Below are 19,831 nucleotides of genomic sequence, written 5' to 3'. Positions count from 1 at the left end.
TTCTTCTACACTCATTAGCATTTTGGAAGTGTGAATGAGTACTTTTATCTTCGCATATTATGTGTATACAATAAAATGTGTAACTGAAGTCTCCATCTGGTCTCCATCACTTCCTCTTGGCTAGCTCATCCCACGTATATCTTATGCTAATACTCTCTGTGGACTATCCCTTTTTGGGAAGGGAGACAGTTTCTATACCTGTAATGTGGCATTGCTATTAATATACTCTATATCTCCCCAGCTTCACTTTGTATTTTGCTTCCTTCTGAAGACAAAATGGCACTGGCATTATGGGAATATCCTGTAATGACTTTTAGAACAATAGCTCCTCACTTTCCTTTGGATCTATACCAGGGATTTGGTTATGAGAATGGAAAGAGGGGAGAACCACACAAGGAAATGGGGCTACAGAGGGAGTACGGTTTTGGTGCAAGGACTGGGGGCATCCTTTGTTAAAGAACTCACAATCCAAGACATGGAGAGATATCTATTCATTTAGACACATATATGAAGCTGAGTACCAGAGAGTCATTACATATGCATATACAGAAAAGTGAATGGAACATGGAATAGTATTAGGAGAGTGAGTTCTGAACCCAACTTACCACTTGCCCTACATTAAAAAAAAACGACCCAAGTTTGACCTGGGTGAAGTCCTTAGGATTTCTGGGCTTAAGACTTACTGTTCAATTTAGATGATGTCTATTATTTCTACTTACTAGTGTAGCTGTGAGAATCATATGAAATAACAGATAATATGTATATACAGCTTTAAGGCTTGCAAAACATGGGCTACCTCATTTGATCCTCATAAAAGATATCATCCCTATTTTACAGAGGGGGAAACTGAGGTTGAGAGACATTGATTGACTTATGCTGGGTTACAATGTCTGAGGGAAAATTTGAACTCAGTTCAAATTGAGTAGGACTGACTCCCAGGCCAGTGTTCTCAAAACTATAGCATTTAGCTGGTCTAACTATCTAGTTTTCTGACCTCTCTTCTTCCCCTCCCTCTGTCCCTAATAAGGAATACTAGTATCATACTAATCTTTATGCATGCATATAATCATGTGATTTCTTTGCTCTAAAATCTTTGTTAGCTTCCTATTACCTGCCCCTAAAGTACAACCTCCTGTAGCTGGGATTCCAGGCAGTATGTAGTGCCATCCTGCCTTTCCAATCTTCTTTTTGTTTTACCTCATTCAATATACTCTACCTTCCAGCTAAATTCTCTTCTCCCCCAACATATCGAACAGTCCTTTATCTCCATTTCCAATTCATGCTGTTCCAAAGACCTGAATCGTCCTTGCCCTTTCCCTCTCCCTTTTCTGTGGTTTATTTCTTCCCCATCACATAGAGACTAACCCATAAGCCACTTACATACATGAAGCTGCCTTTAATCCCCTGCTTTTCCATAACAATCTCCCCCCCCTCAGACTTCCCATAGCACTTTATTTTGTCCTTAAGCATTTTACATGTGACATAGTTATGGATGTGGTTTTTTTCTACTCCTACTAGATCAAGGGCTCCATGAGGGTAGGCTTTATGTCTCATCTATTAAACTATACATTTCTCCGACACCCAATTCAATGTTCTTCAGAAGTACCTGCTTAATAAATTTGTGCTGAATTTAATCCCTTTGGTCTCTAAAAGTCTAATGGGTATTACTTGAGAATAAGCATTCCCCTTTCTACCATGCATGTGAAAAAAAAATCATGTGTTAAGCACTTACTATGTGCCAAGTCATTTCAGTCCTATCCAACTCTTTGTGACCCCTTTCCGGGGGGTTCTTTGACAGAGATACTGGAGTAGTTTGCCATTTTCTTCTCCAGTGGCAAACAGAGGAGACCTGAGTTCAAATATGACCTCAGTCACCTGAACAAGTCACTTAACCCTGTTTGCCTCAGTCTCCTCATCTGTTAAATGAACTGGAGAAGGAAATGGCAAACCACTCCGATATCTTTACCAAGAAAACCCTAAATGGGGCCAAAAAGAGTTGGACAAGACTGAAATGACTAAACAACAGCAAGGTACCAAGTACTTTGCTAAACTCTGGGAACACAAATACCAAAGTGAAGGCTGTCTCTGTCTTACTGGAACTTGTTTTCTAATAAGGAGAAACAACATAGACCAGGGAGTGGTGGCAGGGAGGGATGTTTTGGTTTGGAAAGTTGCACAGGGATTATGGGTGGAGATTGAGCAGAGTGGATTGACATGTCTTTTCCAAGACATACTTGATTTGACTACGGGTCTAGAACTGGAAGAAGGGCTGGAGTATGAGGGCAGTAGTTTGGTGACTGGTAAGGGGATAGATGACTGGAGATGTGATGGGGCTGAGTGCGATGCAGCTGAAGCTCAGCCTCAATGTCCTGTGATCACTAAGATACTGCCTCCCTTCCCCCAGGACTGCAGTGAAGGAGTAGGCTAGCTCAGCAGTGCTGAATCTGTGTATAGCTGAGGGCAATGGTTAGGACTGGTGGTGAGTCTAGTTCAGGATGTACCATGAGTAAGGAAAGTGCCCTCTAGTTGACTCACAAAGAGCATAGAACACATTTCTTTCTGCTACCTGCCCCTACCCTGTTCAGAGGGGCCAGCAAAGGTCAAACGTTATCTCAGTTTGCAATCAAACCTTTGACCTAAACCAATCCCCAAGGCCACCATAGATCAGGTTTCTTACCTCCTTATTTTGGAGACAAGGGGAGAAGAATATCCAGAGTTGGATTCAGCATGAAGTCCTAAAAGGGCTAGAGGGTCTGAGGAAAATCTCAAGAGTAACTAACAAGGTATGATTTTGTAATGTTATTGGGCAGCTAGGTGGTATGGCAGATAGAATAACCACCTTGGAGTCAGGAGGACGTGAATTCAAATTCAGCTTCATACTCTTACCTAGCCTTGTGATCCTGGACAAATCACCTAACCCTGTCTGCCTCAGGAGTCTAGAAGACCTGAGTTTAAATCTTCTCTCAAGCTCTTAATAGCTGTGTGATCCTGGGCATGGCACTTAATCTCTCAACAGATTCAATGCTCTCATCCCATCTGTAAAATAGGGATGATAATGGCACCTATCTTATAGCTTGTCATAAGGATCAAATGAGATAATACATGTGAAGTGCTTTGTAAACATGAGAAGACTAAGTGTCAGTTGTTACAAAGTGTTGTTTGGTTAAGAGGTTCATTAAGGATCAATGCAAAGCGAAAAATGAAGGCACAATGCAAGAATTACTGTGCCACTACCTGTTGGAGAAGACAAAAATGAAGAGATAGCCCCTGACCTCAGGAGTTTACAGTCTCATTAGAGTGGATCATCTACTGCTACTATTACTACTACTAACTAACATACAGTGCCTACTGTTCGCTAGGTACTATGTTAAGCACTTTTTACAAATCTCATTTGATCTACAAAACCCTGGGAAATAGGTATTATTATCCTCAATTTAAAAATGAGGAAATTGAGGCAAATAGGGATTAAGTGACTTGCCCAGGGTCATATCACTAATAAGTATCTGAGGCTTAATTTGAACTCAGGCTTTCCTGTCTCTCGACTTAGTGGTCAATCCGGTGCCCTATTGTATTGTATTGTATAAAAAGTGCCTGTTGTATAAATAAATATAATACATGGAAGAATATTATAATTGACCTAAAAGATGTAATTGCTGAGGACATTCAGAGAAGAGAAAAAAGTTCACTGGTCCAGATTCTTTTCATTTGCTGGTCTTCACCTCACCCCCTTTTCTTTTCTTTTTGGAAGGCAATTGGAGTTAAGTGACTTGCCCAAGGTCACACAGCTAGTTTTTGTGTTGTGTCTGAGGTTAGATTTGAACTCAGGTTCTCCTGACTCCAGGGCTGGTGCTCTATTCACTGTGCCACCTAGCAGCCTCTTCACCCCTTTTTCAAGTTCAGACCTTGGAACACAATCATTCTCTTCAACTCAACCCCTCCTACTTGGGGACTACAATATATTTGATGCTGTCCGTCCTAGTTTATTACTAACCTCCTCTACTTCCCTGTCGTACAGCTTCACCCTACCTCAGTCACCCCCAAGGATGTTTACAATGACTTATCACACCACCTTCATGATTTACTCTGAAATTCCTCTCTCTGAATATAATCTCCCATTCTTCCATTTCCCTCCATCTCACTTGAACTATTCTCCTAGTCCTTTCATCTTTTCCCTTTCCATAGCCCACCACTTCTATTTCAGTTTCACTTTTCTTCCCTTGACAGTTTTGAAACTAAGCTAACCAATTCAGCTATGTTATCTTTCTCTGTAGACTCGCCTTTTGTCCTTACTTTGCCCAGCCAGATGCCCCAACCTTGTCTACTTCCTGTGCTGACTAGTTTCCCTACAAATTTAGCTCATCGCAATGGATCCTTCTTGCTGCCTGGCAGTCCTCTTATTTATTCCCTAGATTTAGATGGGACAATCTGAAGTGGGGGCAAGTCAATCACCAAAGTTTTTTTTTATCTTTGACTCATTTTATGTCATTACCCTGGAGTTTATTCGAAGGAAATATCCAGTGAAGAAGATAGCTATAGAATATGCCTAAATTTTCTCAAATGTGGGCAACAGGACCCCCAGCTCCAATACAAGTATTTAATTAAATAATGCATATCATCTCCCAGAAAATGAAGGATTCGCTGTTGTTCAATCATGTCTGGCTTTTTGTGACCCTGTGGACCAGAGAACACCAATGCTGTCCATGGGGTTTTCTTGACAAAGATATTGAAGTGGTTTGCCATTTCCTTCTACAACTCATTTTATAAATAAGGAAATTGAGGCAACAGGGTTAAGTGACTTGCCCAGGGTCACACAGCTAATAAGTGTCTGATGTCAGATTTGAACTTAGGTCTTCCTGACTTCAGGCCCAGCACTCTATCCACTGGGTCAGCTAGCTGCTAGATTTATAGGAGTACATAAACATACGAAGAAAATGCCTAAGAGTTACACAAAAGACTTCTAAAATTCCATAAACAGATACAGGATGTACTTAAAGCAGTCACAGGGGCTCTGAATTTCAAATGAATCCTCCTTTAACCTAATAGGCCCTCTCAGAACTTGAACTTAAATGGAAGAGAAACATACTTTTTATAGAAGTCAAATGGCAAATCTTTTTCCAACAAGACAAAAGGATTCAGGATAATAGTAAGGACTGTGGAAATGTCTCTTACCCACTCCCACTTCCCACCCCACATAATATAACTTTAGTCCTTCAGTTACAGGGACCACATGAGCAATGCTTTTCCCTTCCAGTATGAATGCTATTAAAAAAAAATTATGTGGGCATTCCTAGAGGGTCTGATGCCTGAATTCTCAAGCTTGGAGTCAGTCATGGTGCAATCCCCAAGGTGGGTGCTGCCCAGGACATCTCTCTGTGGATAAGTGACTATATTATGGGGATCATATTACCTAGGAAATTAAAATCATTCTACAAAGAACATTGTGGTTCAAGACCATTGTCCAAGAACCTCCTACTTTGTCAAGTATTTGCATCAGAAATGTGCCATTGCCTCAGTTACTGTCATCTCTTAAGCTGGAAAAGTCCAAATTCATATATTCTTCTTTTAGATTATGTGTAAGCACACAATTTCTGTGTGTGCCCAAATCAACTGCTCCTGGGGAGAAGAGAAAACTCTTTCTTCCCTGCCCCCACTTGACACTCCAAATGAAGAGCACAGTCATTAAGGTGAAAGGGGGACCCAAAAGGGTCAGGTTGTTCTGTCAGTCAATTTTTATAGACCACACAGGAACAGCCCCTCTAAGAGTCCACATCCACTCCCTAGCTGCTACTGTCTTCACCCCTAAAGTTATCTTCTGGCTACTCTGTAAATATCTGGAATGTAGCAATTTGTGTTTATGTCATCCTTCCCATTAGAATGTAAGCTTTTGAGGATAGAGTCTTTTTACTTTTTCTTTGCGTAACAGGGAACTTTGAGCTCAGTACTTATCAGCATGGATGGAGTACCAATAACTAAGTTCCCTTAATGGAAGAGGCTGGGGGACCTGCTTCCAGAACATTGTTCGTGTAGGTACCATAATTGTCTTGGAGAGACTTTGGAGCATCTGCAAATAATCTATAGTTGTTTCTGGTCTACTGACTCGTGAATAACAACCTCTTTGATTGGCTGCAGTTTCAATGGAATTGGGGATGCATTCAAAAGGCACTATTCAACCTATTAGTTGACTTTTTCTGTTGGTCTGCTTTCTCTTTTTTTTAAATTAAATTTTATTTTGTTTTCAGATCTGTATTCTCATCATCCTACCTCCCCTTATTTGTGCCCCACCCCCCATGAGAAAGAAAAAAGACAAAATCCCTGTTACAAATGCATATAGTTAAAAAAAAATCCTATACTGGCCATATTCACACACACACACACACAAATATCCCCCAATCTGTCTGTCACCACACTTAGGAGTTTGCTAGCATGTTTCATCTTGGGTCCTCTAAAACTGTGGTCAGCAATTGTATTGATCAGAGTTCCTAAGTCTTTCAGAGTTTTTTTTTTTTTGTATTTATAATATTATTCAATTTCCAATTCCTTGCTGCCACAAGAACAGCTATTATAAGTATTTTTGGACATGTGGGACCTTTTCCTTTTTCTTTTATCTCTTTTGGGGTACAGACAGAGTTGTGATATCAGTGGGTCAAAGAGTTCTGCATAATTTAATAGCTTTTTGGACATAGTTCTAAATTGCCTTCCAGAAAGTCGGGACCAGATCATAGCTCTACCAACAATGCATTAATGTATTTGTTTTCCAATGGCCCATTCAGCATTGTCATTTTCCATTTTTGTCAACTTTGCCAATCTTATGGGCACAAGGTGGAACTTCAGAATTGTTTTAATTTGCATTTCTCTCATGAGAATTTAGATTTAGAGCATTTTTTTCACATGGTTATTGATAGCTAGGATTTCTTCCTCTGAAAACTTCATACTTATGTCCTTTGACTATCTAGGGAATGGTCCTTATTCTTATAAATTTGAATCATTTGCCTATGTATCTTAGAAGTGAGATTTTTATCAGAGAAATCCACTACAAAGATGATTCCCCCATTTGCTTCTCTTCCAATTTTAACTCTATTGGTTTTGTTTGAGCAAAAAGTTATAATTACATATAATCAAAATTTTCCATTTTACTTTCTGTGATCCTTTCAATATCTTGCTTGGTCATGAACTCTTCCCTTATTTATAAATCTGTTCTTTAATCTGTTTATGATGTCACATTTTATGTCTAAGTCATGTATCCATTTGGAGTTTTTCTTGGTATATCATTTGAGATGCTGGTCTATATCAAGATTTTACACTCCTGTTTTCCAGTTTTTCTAATGATTTCTTTTGAATAGTGAGTTCTTGTCCCAGTAGCTGGAATTTTTGAGTTTATGAAACACTTAAGTCTACTGTGCTGCTGCTAGGTGGCACACTGAAAAGAGTGCAGGGCCTGGAGTAAGGATAGACCTGAGTTCAGATCTGGCTTCAGACACTTACTAGCTCTGTCACTTAATCCCATTTGCCTCAGTTTCCTCATCTGCAAAATGAGCTGGAGGAGGAAATATCAAACCACTCCAGTATCTTTGCCAAGAAAATCCCAAATGGGCTCATGAAGAGTCAGACAAGACTGAACAAAAGCAACAACAAATATAAAAGCTTTTTCTCTTCCTTCCCTCATTTACTTTTGTATATTGTGTACCTAATCTGTTCCACTGATCAACCTCTCTATTTCTTGAATTTGAATTTCAAATTGTTTTTATGACTCTTGCTTTGAAGTTTAGCTTATCTGGTACTGTTAGGCCTGCTTCCTTCCCATTTTTAAAATTACCTTATCATTCTTGATATTTTGTTCCTCCAGATGAAATTTGTTATTATTTTTCCTAGTCCTCTAAAGAAATACTTTGGTAGTTTGAATGGTATGGCACTAAGTAAAATATTAGGTAGTATTGTTATTTTTACTATGCTCACTCATCTTAGCCATGAACAATTAATTTTGCTGATATCTTTCCAGCTGTCAATGTTCCAGCGAGAGGAGACAATGCTGTACAGGGAGAAGCTTTGGGCCCTGTCCCTCTGTCTGGGACTGACATGTGTTCTCATGAATATAGGTCTTGGTTTTTTGCCCAACATTTGTTCTAATTTTTTAGGTGAAGGAAATTGTAGACTATGACCTTGTGAGTTTTGAAAGGTCAGGAGAGCTAATTATCCAAGGCTTAGGAGTCCAGAACTGAACTAGGCATTGATGGTTAATAGTGGAGGAAACATACCCAGAATGGGGACTGAAGTCATAACCTTAGAAAAAGAAATTCCTCAGGGATTTACCTAGAACCCAGGGAAAGTGAGGCTAGAGAGTGGACTTCCTACATTTTTATCCCCAGATCTACACAATGCTTGGCACATAGAAAATGCTTAAATGTTTGTTAATGATAATAATAGCTAACATTCCAGACATTGTGCTGAGTTCTCTATCAATATTATGTCATTTGCTCCTTACAACAACCTCGGGAAGTAGGGGCTAGTATTATCATCACAATTTCACAAATGAGGAAACCAAGACAAACAGGTTAAGTGACTTGCCCATGGCCACACAGTTAGTGATTATCTGGGGCTGGATTTGAACCCAAGTCCTCTTGACTCCAGGCAGCTAGGTGATGCAATAGTTAGAGTGCCAGACCTGGAGTCAGAATGACCCGAGGTCAAATTTAGCTTTAGATACTAGCTGTGTGAACTAGGACAAGTCACTTGGCCCTATTTGCCTCAGTTTCCTCATCTGTAAATTGCACTGGAGAAGAAATGGCAAACCACTTTAGTATCTTTGTCAAGAAAACTCCAAACCAGGCAGCAAAGAGTCAGACAGGACTGAACAACAAGTCTCCTGATTCTAGTCCCAGTACTCTGGAAACTGAATCACCCATTTGCCCTTGTTTATTGTTGATTGGTTAATTACCAGTCAGTCAATCAACTGAAAGAAGCCTTAGTCACCAAAAAAAAAAAAAAAAGCCCAGAAAAATGATAAGGAGTTGTTTCTTCCTTTCAGACAAAGGGCATTGTGTGGGGGAGGGGTATGCTAAAACTGAGGGCAGTTCATTCTCCTTTATAGTCTTCTCTGATTGCCTATTTTCCTCATCACAATTAGTGTTCCAAACCTTCTCTCCTTTTCTCAGGACCCCGAATATTCTCCTATCCACCTCTCTCAGCTGATGCTCTCATCTCCAGTGTAAGTCTACCAATGAAAACATCTTTCCTGGGCTCCCTTTTTCTCCCTTGGACCCACTTTAAAAGCCCTCTTCACCTACTTCTTCTTTTACTCTGTTCTCTGAATTATGTCTCCTTTGTATGACCAGCTCCACTCCCACTCTTTTTGCCCTCTTTTCACCATCCCCCCCACCACATTCCCTACCTCTCATCCTTTTTTTTTTGAAGGGGGGAAGGCAAGGGAATTAGGGTTAAGTGACTTTCCCAAGGTCACACAGCTAGTGTGCCAAGTGTCTGAAGTCGGATTTGAACTCAGATCCTACTGACTCCAGGGCCGATGCTCTAGTCACTGTGCCACCTAGCTGCCCTTACCTCTCATCTTTAATCTCTGTCTACTGGTTGGTCTTCTTCTGTCTACTAATAATCCTTAATAATTCTTCCCTGGCCTTGATGGTGGCCTCAAGCTATTGTCCTATCCCTTCTCCTTCATGCTGCCAGACTCCTAGATTTAGTAATACTTGTTGTCTCCAATTCCTAATTACATAATCACTTCTCTTGCAGGCTCTTATCTACCCTACCACTAGATTGAATTGCTCTCTTTAAGGTTACCAATTATGATCTCTTAATTGCTGAATCAGATGCCTTTTTCTCAGTTCTCATCCTCCTTCCCTTTTCTCTAGCTTTTAACACAGTTGAATATACCCTCCTTTTCTTTCCCATGGCTTCTGCAAAACTCCATTCTCCTGGTTTTCTTCCTAGCTTTTAGACCCACTCGGCCTCATTCTCTCCTTCAGGAATCTGATCTACTCCCATACATTCTGATATCATTTCCATAAAGGTGACTGCCAATTCTATATATCCAACACTAATTCCTTTCCTGTACACCAGTTCTAAATCACCAGCTAGATTTCTCCTGACTGTGCCATAGACATCTCAAACTCAGTATGTCCAAAATAGACTTCACCTGTTCCCTGAAACCTGCCCTTCCTCCATTATCCACCATTATCTTTCCAGTCACCCAGTTCTGCCTTCTTGAAGTTACTCATGACTTTTCCTTCTCCATTCTCCTCATTCATTTTCTACCAGTTGTTAAGCTGTGCCAATTTTATGTTCATATCTCTCACATCTAGCCACTTCCTTCTACTTACATAGCAACTACCTTGGTTCTAACCTTTATCACCCTACACTTAGGCTATTATAATAGCCTTCTAATTAGTCTCTCACCACTCCAAGCATTCTAGAAATTAATGTGGACCTTTATGAGAAAAGTCACTAAAATGTTTCTAACCCTTTGACCTGACTATTAGACATATGTAGCCAAAGGATGTCAAAGATGCCGTGAAAGATCCAATTTATATATGTTTTAAAGAAAATCAATAGCAGCATTTTAGAGATAGCAAAAAAGAAAGAAAAAAATGGATATAAAGTGAGTGCCTATTAATTGAGGTATGGTTGAATAAAAAAAATGACAAACATGAGGAATTCAGAGAAATATGGGAAGACTTGTATGAACTGATACAGAATAAAGAAAGGAGAAGCAAAAGTATAATATGTATGACTAGTAATGCAAGGGGATTTCCTGATAAGACTTGAGCAAATGTTGAAGTACTACAGATGGAAAAAGTCAAGAGACATCAAAAGACAAAGGGGTAAGACATCAGGTTCAAAATAGACGTTCCCCATCCTAAAAAGGGTGAAAGACTTGTCTACCTTAATTGCATGTGAAAAATAACAAGAGTATGAATATTCCCTCAAAGCATAAATTCCATTCATTTGGTCCCTGGTATTCATGACTCCCAAAAGAATATGAGAGAGGAATCAAGAAAGCAGTAAACATTTCAAACATGTCTACCATGTTCCTGGCACCAAGTTAAGTTCTCTGGGTAAAAAAAAAAACAGCCCAAAGATAGTCCCTGCCTTCAAGGAGTTTACAATTTAATGGGGGAAACAGTATACAAATGAATATATACAAAGCAAGCTATATACAGGATAAATAGGAAATAATGACAAGAGGGAAAACACTGGAATTTTAAAAAGAAGTGGGGAAATGCTTCCTGTAGAATGTGGGATTTTATTTGGGATAAAGAGAGGTCAATAGTCAGAGTAGCACAGGGAGAACATCCCAGGCAGGGAGGACAACCAGAGAAAATACCCTCAGAGATGGAATGTTTTTTTCATAGTGCAGCCAAGAGGCCAGAGTCACTGGATTGAAGAGTACATGCTAGGGAGTAAGATGTAAGAAGATTGTAAAGATAGGAGAAGGCCAGGTTATGAAGGACTTTGAATTCCAAACGGAACATTTTGTATTTGCTCCTGGAGGCACCAAGAAGTCACTGGACTTTTAGTGGGGGGGAGTGAAGTGATTGGACTTGTGCTTCAGGAAAATTACTTTAGTGGCTGAATGGAGAATGGGTTGGATTGGGAGAAACTTGAGGCAGGCAGACCTATCAGCAGGCTATTGTAATAATCAGGGCATGAAGTGATGAGGGCCTGCACGAGAGTGGTAGCAGTGTCACAGAAGACCTTGGCAAGAGCTTGGACATAAAAGGTGAGAGCGACAGGAGCAGAGCTTCATCTAGGGTAAGTCTTCCTCCTTCATTCAATCTGGGGGCCTCTTCCAGAGCTGGGAGAGGAGGCGAAGAGGAAACCCTAGCAATTGGAGAAAGTTATTTGCCATACTTACACATGCATTTAGTGATTCATCTGAAGCAGGGATTAGGATCCTTGTGAACAAGGAATACAAGCCTATGCCATAATTCCCTGGGTTCTAAGAGAACAGAATTGGGGGTAGAGTGCATGTTGGTGGCAGGTGGTGAGGGGTAGGGGCAGCAGGGATAGTCATAATAATGACCCTTCTTCTATGCAATATCTGCCAACCTGAGGTTTGGATCCTTCTACGTTTGTTCCCATGAGACTGAGGTTCAGAAGGAGTAGTGCATAGCAGAGGGTGGGGAGGATGAGGCCATAAATGGGCACAGAGAGAAGAAACAAGAGAAACCCCAAGGTGGGCCATCCCAGTCTAATTTATGGAGTATATTACAAACCCCAAGGATATATGATTCACATTTAGACAAGCAGTATCTTCCGACTGTATATTAGAGTATAACACATTTTCAAAGTGCTTTCCCATATTTTATCTGATTGATCCTCCCAACGACTATAAGAGATGTACAAGCATTATTATCTCACCAATTTTTTTGGAGAGGGGTAGACAAGACAATTGGGGTTAAGTGACTTGTCCAAGGTCACACAGCTCTGTCAAGTGTCAAGTCTCTAAGGCCTCAGGTCCTCCTGACTCCAGGGCTGGTGCTATCTCACCCATTTTATCATTCTATAAAAAGGGAGCTGAGGTCTCCTTATTTCCTAGTTCTTGTTCCTGGAGTGGCTGCCCAACGGCCTCGTGCCCCCAATTGCCCAATTGTGTCTGGGAAACACTGCAAACTCAGTCCTTTCCTACAAACTCAGTGGAGACAACACCATGCCCCTTTCCCACTTCTTCCCCATCCTCACCTCCCAACTTGCCACCCCACCCTGCTGCTGACTCTGTCCAGAGCCCCTGGCCTCCACCTGGCTGCTTCCAGTCCTGATCATCCTATAATTTTATGGTTCCTAATTCATTGCTCTCTTCCTCATCTTTCATTCATGTATGTATAGATACTGGAGTATGCCCTGGACATACTGGACAGACTCACTGATGCCCAGGTCACCTACATTATTATTGGGACGATGAAGGACACATATACTGAGTTCAAATGCAGAGACAGGGCATTCAGAAAGCATGAATCTCTAATATCTCAGAAAGCTTTAATAATAGGCAGCAAATGGAATGGACAACCAAGGACAAACTCTTAGGGTTATACAGAGTCAAGTAGGACACAGCTCCTGTGTATATAGATGGGATTAACTCCTTAGATTTGATTCTGCCCCACCCCAAGGAAGAAACAATTTCTTGGCCTCTCAGCCTTCTTCAAAGGCCACAAGACACACTAAAGACAGATCCTAGAGCCAAGAGACCAGGAAAGCAAAGGGATGGGAGGAAGAGAGTAGGAGAAAGGGTGTAAGGGAAAGTCTAGTCAGGAACAAAAGAGTAAGTACCCTCCCTGGGACCCAAATTCAAGCCTTATAATGATTTCACATCTCCTATAACATGAGATCAGTATAAGCTGATACATCCCTGCCAAAACACCCCCCCATCTCCCTTGTCCAAGCTTTTTTTCCTGCCTTCTCTCCCACCACAGAATCAAAGAATCTATTTGTCACATACAGAACCTAAATGACATTCATACTCATTTTCTAGTGCATTTGGAGTCATAAAGAGGGGAGGGGAGTAGGAGACTGGCAGCAAAAGGAGCTGATCTCTCCTTATTTCCTAGTTCCTGTTCCTGGAGTGGCTGCCCAGATACCTCATGCCCCCAGTTGCCCAACAGTGTCTGGGAAACACACAATTTGGCCTCAGTCCCTTCCTGCAAACTCAGCTGAGACAATACCATGCCCCTTTCCCACTTCTTCCCCATCCCAGCCTCCCAACCTGCCACCCCACCCTGCTCAGGTATCTGCTGATGAACCTGTCCAGCCCCCTTGGCCTCAGCCTGGCTGCTTCCAGTCTTAGGAAAGGCCTAACTGCCATCTACCATGTCAGACTGAAAGCCCTGGTGGTAAAACCACTAGCTTTAAGAAGGGCAAGAGAGATCCATAGTACCTGAGAGTTGGAACTGTAACAAGAGATGTGGAGGAGGGCATTTTTGGAAGGATGTATCAGATTTTTCCTGATACCAATCTCCTATTATAGGGGATATGAAAACATCTAGGGCTGGAATTTGGGTCAAGGTAGAACTTAGAAACAACCCAGTCTAACCTTTTCATAGGTAAACTATGGGGAAATTGATACCCGGAAAGGGAAGTGACTTACTTTACCTCCCAGTACAAGAGTTAATTCTTATCTTTGGATGGCCTCTTGTCTGGTTCTTGGGACCACTTTTTAAGCCAAGTACTTATCATGTATTCTTTCAGTGTTCTAGAATACCCATTGATAGACCCTGCTGCCCAATTTGGACCCAAAAGCCACATCCTTCAGCCTTGGTGCCTTCATTCTGGACCCCTTTGACCCTAGATGGAGATTAGAGAGCTGCAAAGAGGAGATTAGAGCCCCCACAGTCAAGGTGAGAGTGAAAACTAATCTCAGGGTCTTCAAATGAGGATTATGGAGACCAGCATCCATCATTTTGGGGTACACTGGAAAGAACACTAGACTAATAGTCATCACGCAGGCCTCTGTGAAGAGACCTAACAAGCCCTTTGACTTTGGAGAGGTCAATTAATTCTCTTCTCAGTTTTCTCATGTGCTTAAAATGAGGGGACTGAATTAGATGAATTCTAAAAACCAGTCCTAAAGCCTCTTTATCTTTTAGGGTTTTATGAATTCCACTCCATCTTCTCCCTACCCACATCCTTATAGCTTGAAGATCATCTCAGACCTGCCTTCCAGTCATAGCATTTGGATACAGGGTGTGGATGCCCCACCTGCTCACATCCCTAAGGCTGGAGGTCAGGGTAGGGGGAATATTCAATTTCATTTCCTCCCCCAACAAGTCTTGGGTAACTTAGCCAGCAGTTCCCCACCTTCCCTACTCCCCTCCCTCTATAGTCAAGTACATTTCAGGGCTGGGCGGGACCAAAGTACTCACTGTGCCCTGATCTTGGGGAAGTTCTTAGCAAAGGGGTACCTGTTCTGTTCTCCATCCTTGCATCCCGGGTACCCAGCTTCAACACTGTCTTCTCCTCATTCCTATTGCCAAGCAACTAACTCTTTCACTCGGGAGTACAACTTCAGGTCTAGTTGCTACCCCTGACTCTTAAGGGTTTTAGTTCCAAAGGGGCTACCTTGGGAAAGGATAATATCACTCCCACTCTGCATTCAGTCAGTCAGTCAATAAACATTTATTAAGAATCTACTATGTGGCAGGCAAGTACTGGGGATTCAAAGAAAGGCAAACACAGTCCCTTTCTTCAAGGAGTTTACAATCTAAGTGTGTGTGTGTGTGGGGGACAACATGCATACAACAGTGTCCAAACAAGCAATATATAAAATAACTAGGAAATAATCAACAGAGGGAAGGGACTGGATCAAAAATCCTGTGGCTCTCTCCAGGTGATGAGGGACTTTTTGAAAAGTTGGAAACTTTCCCAACTACTCACTCCCATCTTTCTCCTGCCTGCTTTTGGAGCCAATAGACCAAAAAAGACTCAGGGTGACCTCAGAGTGTAGGGCTTTTCCTTAACTGCTTGGGTAGTTGGCTTGTGGGAGCATTCTAGAAATGTTGAGGTGTTTGAGGAGAGGTAGGTTTTAATTGGAGTGTGTGTGTGTGTGTGTGTGTGTGTGTGTGTGTGTGTGAGGTAGGGAGAAAGAGGTTGGGGTGAAGGTGAGAGTGGCCTAGAAACTATAGAACAGGCTTCTAGAATAGTTTTCAGACTTTGACATATTATAATGAACTTCTAATATCTTTAGATTGGAGTCCTGAGACTCATGAAAACTCAAATGGATGATGGAAGTCATGAGTCAAACTTGGGGTGGGGACCTAAGGAAATGACAGAATTGGATCAGGGTCCAGTCTCATGAAAATGGTGGAACCATTAACTTAGTGCCTTATTAGGAAAAAAAAAAAAAAACCTTGGACTGACCTCTCTCCCACCACCTGCCGCCTTGGAAAACTGAGCACTAAGAATCACAGGAGGGTTAGAAGTATACTCTGTAAATGAGGTAGGATATTGGTAGGGGGCAGTTGAGTTCAATTCAAATATACGGAACTAGAGAACACTGGATTTGTACTCTGTGCCATATGAGTGAAAATTCACAGGTTTGGACATTGGGAAGAAAGTATACCGAATATGGATCAACATTTTTATTGGTCATTTAATTACTATAAAATATTGATGTATTTTAATATTTATCAAATCCTAATTAAATCCATACCTGCTTCTCAGAGTTAATGACCCAGGCACTAATATTACCTTCACTTCCCTAATTCCATCCTTCTTTTTCATGGCTGTCATTCAATTGTTTTTGCTGTTTTTCCCAAGGAAAGTTGCACTCATCTCAAACTTGAAATGTTTCTCTCTTCCCTACCCCTGGCCTACTCTGAACTCCAGAGCCAAGTTTTGAGGGTTTAGAAGGGGAATATGAGATGGAGGTGGGGGAAGGGATTGAGAATTAGAATGTAGGAGGTAGGGCATGAAAATGGTCTTCCATTCAACTGGAGATAATGTACAGGGTAGGGGAAAGGATCAGTTGTGTGAGGGTCTGAAAAGATGAGTGATGGTGTCTAGAAGCAATTAGGAGGTACTCCTGATGGATGAAAACCATGTGTGTATGTGACTGTGTGTTTGTGACCATGTACATATGTACACCTGCTAACCTGTCACTCCTATTCCTTGAAGGCTTTATGAGTTTGTACTGGGGCCAGTGAACCCACTGACCGGAGCAAACTCCAAGCTGAGTGAACGCTGGCTTAGTCTGTCTTCACTCTCCCTGGCGCCTGATCTATCCTCACAGGCATTTGGGCAGCCCAAGACGCTGCCTATGACTGCCCATGCCAACTGACCGGGGGTTGCTTGATCTATTCCAATACAGAATCAGTGGTAGTTTTGGGTATGGGGAGCAGCTGAATGGTAAGGGGAGGAAGGGTTGAGTGGAGAAAGAAGGAGATGGAGGGTGCTGACTCAGAGACTGAAACAGAGAGAGATAAGATCAAGAGACAGAAACCCAGAGTCAAAAGAGGTAAATCACATAGACAGTTACAGAGACTGAGTCAGAGGAAGACAGACAGAGACACAGAAGAAAAGACAGAAAGACACAAAGACAGAAAGAGAAACCTAGAAACAGAGCGCAGAGATGGGAGTGTTCACAAAGAGCTAGACAAAAGCATACCTATGCTAGACATCTAAAATGTCCACAAATCAAGGCTAGATTTTGGTACTATTTACACTTACATCAAGATATAATAAAAACACACATGGAGATATATTTAGATAGGAACTCAAACCTACCATTTCTTTCTGTTTTTAGCTCCCTGCTGGAACACAATCTTCAGAGGTAGGGTGCTTCTTCTGCTTTTCCCCCTGGGGGGGCCCCCTCAACTTTAGTCCTTGCAGGCCTGAGGTCAGATGGGCAAGCCAGGGGCAGGAAGAACTGGTTTGAACAAACACTGGCTGGACATTCCCTGAGGCTATGGAGCCCTCTGTCCTGCCCCAGCCCTCCTAGTTCTATTCCAACAGACCCCAATTTCCATCTATGGTCAAACCTTGCCTAGGCCCTAAACCACACAGACTCTTTTTAAGTGGTGTCTATACTACAGGGGGTAATGAGAGGACCTCCCCCCCAAGTGACTTGCATGAGGGCAATTGTCACCAATAATGGCAAATGATGATGAGAAAGAGTGAAATGTTAATATTTGTCCTTTGTCTTCACACAGAGGACAGCAGTGTCTAGAGAGGGAATAAACTCTGAAGAAGAAGCAAGGAGGGTGGCTGTTTCTCCATTCCCAAATCAAACATCTCATTGTCTTTTACCCCCACCCTATTTGGGGCTCATTTATTAGGGAAGCCAGGAAGTATTATGTGGTTGGATGGTAGGCCAAGCACCAGAGTAATGGGCACAAAGGTCCTGAGTTCAAGGTCTGTCCTTAAGCTCCACCCCCTCTTCCTAAACCCGCTGACCTTAGGGGGTGGGGGTGAGGCTGATGGCCTCTCCTCTCTTAATCAGGCTACATTGTTTGCTCAGGGTATCTGGCCCTGGCCTCCAGCCCAACAGCAGGAAGGGAAGTGGCTTTTAATCCTGGGTTGGTCCCATTAGTGCTGATGGCTGTCCTGTCTGATCTACATCGAACATGGCACCAGGCCTCTGCCATGGACTCTACCACTCCTTGTCCTTTTTTTCTACTTAGCCAAAACTGTTCACTCCTCTGATCTCTGATAGCAAAACTGACCAGGAAGGACATTTCAATTCCGTTCAAGGATTTAATAAATGCCTTTCATTAAGGACATGCTTAACAGATAAGCACAAAGATAGAGTAGGAGAGAAGAGGCTGAGAATAGCTCTTTCTTAATAATAATTTTGTGTATTTACATATTAACACAACCATCATTAACTAGCTGTGTAATCTTGAAAGTACCTTAATGTTACCTGGCCTCAGTGTCCTCACTTGTAAAATAGATAAGATGACCTGAAAGTTCATAGATTTAGAGCTGTAAGGGATATTAGACATTTGCTAGCTGTGTGACCCTGGTCAAGTCTTTTAACTTGACTCAGTTTCCTCATCTGTAAAATTAGCTGGAGAAGGAGATGGCAAACATGCCAGTATCTTTGCCAAGAAAACCCCAAATGGGGTCACAAAAAGTTATACATGGGGTCAGCTAGGTGTCGAAGTGAATAGAGCACTGGCCCTGGAGTCAGAAGGACCTAAGTTCAAATCTGGCCTCAGACACTTAACACTTACTAGCCTTGTGACCTTGGCCAAGTCACTTAACTCTAATCGTTTTTAATTGCCCCCTCCAAAAAAGCAAAAAAATAAAAAGTTATATGTGACTGAAAAAGCAACTGAACAACAACAAAACTCCAACTCTTTCAACTTACAGATGAGGAAACTAGCTTAGAAAAAGAAAGTTATGTGTGACTAATGTCTCATAGTAAGCAGCAGAATCAAGATTCAAACATAGTTCCTCTCATTCCAAATCCATGTCTCTTTCCATCACAAAACACCCATCTCCTAGCTTTCAAGGGATCATGGATTTAGAACTGGAAAGGAATTCTGAAGATATCCAAAGATGTCACTTCTATAGATGAGGAAACTGAGGGCCAGGGAGGTTGAGAGTTGCACAGGTAGTAAGAATCAGAGGTGGAATTTGGCCCTCTGACTCCAGCCTGGATGTTCTTTTCCTTTATCACACCTATGTATATTAAAGAAACACTTTAACAGACAGGAGAGAATGAGAAGATAGGCTTGAGAAGCAAGGACACTGTTAGAAGTTGGCTCTGAAATCAGAGGACGGGGTTCTAATTCACCCTCTGATACTCTCTATAAGACGTTAAGCAAATTTCTTACCCTCCCTGGGCCTCAGTTTCCTCATCCATAAAATGACGGGATTGGACCAGACTACCTGCACCCCTCTAGGCTCAACATTCAGGATTCTAGGAGGGGCAGGAGACCAAAAAAGTACTCGAGAATTTGGTGTTAGAGGATGTGAATTTGAATGTTACATCTGCTATTTACCACCTGTGTGACCTCAGAGAATCACTTTTTTTTTTTCCCCTCCTCTGGATTTGTGTTTCCTCATCTGTAAAATGAGGTGGAAAGAGGGGGCAGCCTGGGTGGTCTCTAATACCCCCTTCCCGCTCTAAATCTTTGATTCTTAGGATCTTCAGAGGGTCCGTTCCCACTGATCAGAGGCTAGGAGGCCTCTTTTCTTCTAGCCATTGAGAAGCAGAAGGGAGTTGCAAACAGCAGTCAGTGAAGAAGAAAGTGGGTGAAGAGTGCAGCATTGCCACGTGGAGAGAGAGAGACAGAGAGAGAGAGAGAGAGACAGAGAGAGAGAGAGAGAGAGAGAGAGACAGAGAGAGAGAGAGAGAGACAGAGAGAGAGACAGAGAGAGACAGAGA

Source organism: Petaurus breviceps, unplaced genomic scaffold, assembly GCF_028583685.1.
Source record: "Petaurus breviceps papuanus isolate PSGF00001 unplaced genomic scaffold, PetGlider_PUasm1.0 181, whole genome shotgun sequence".
NCBI classification, from domain to species: Eukaryota; Metazoa; Chordata; class Mammalia; order Diprotodontia; family Petauridae; genus Petaurus; species Petaurus breviceps.
The sequence above is the reverse complement of the archived record's forward strand: the minus strand, read 5'-3'. Positions refer to the sequence as shown.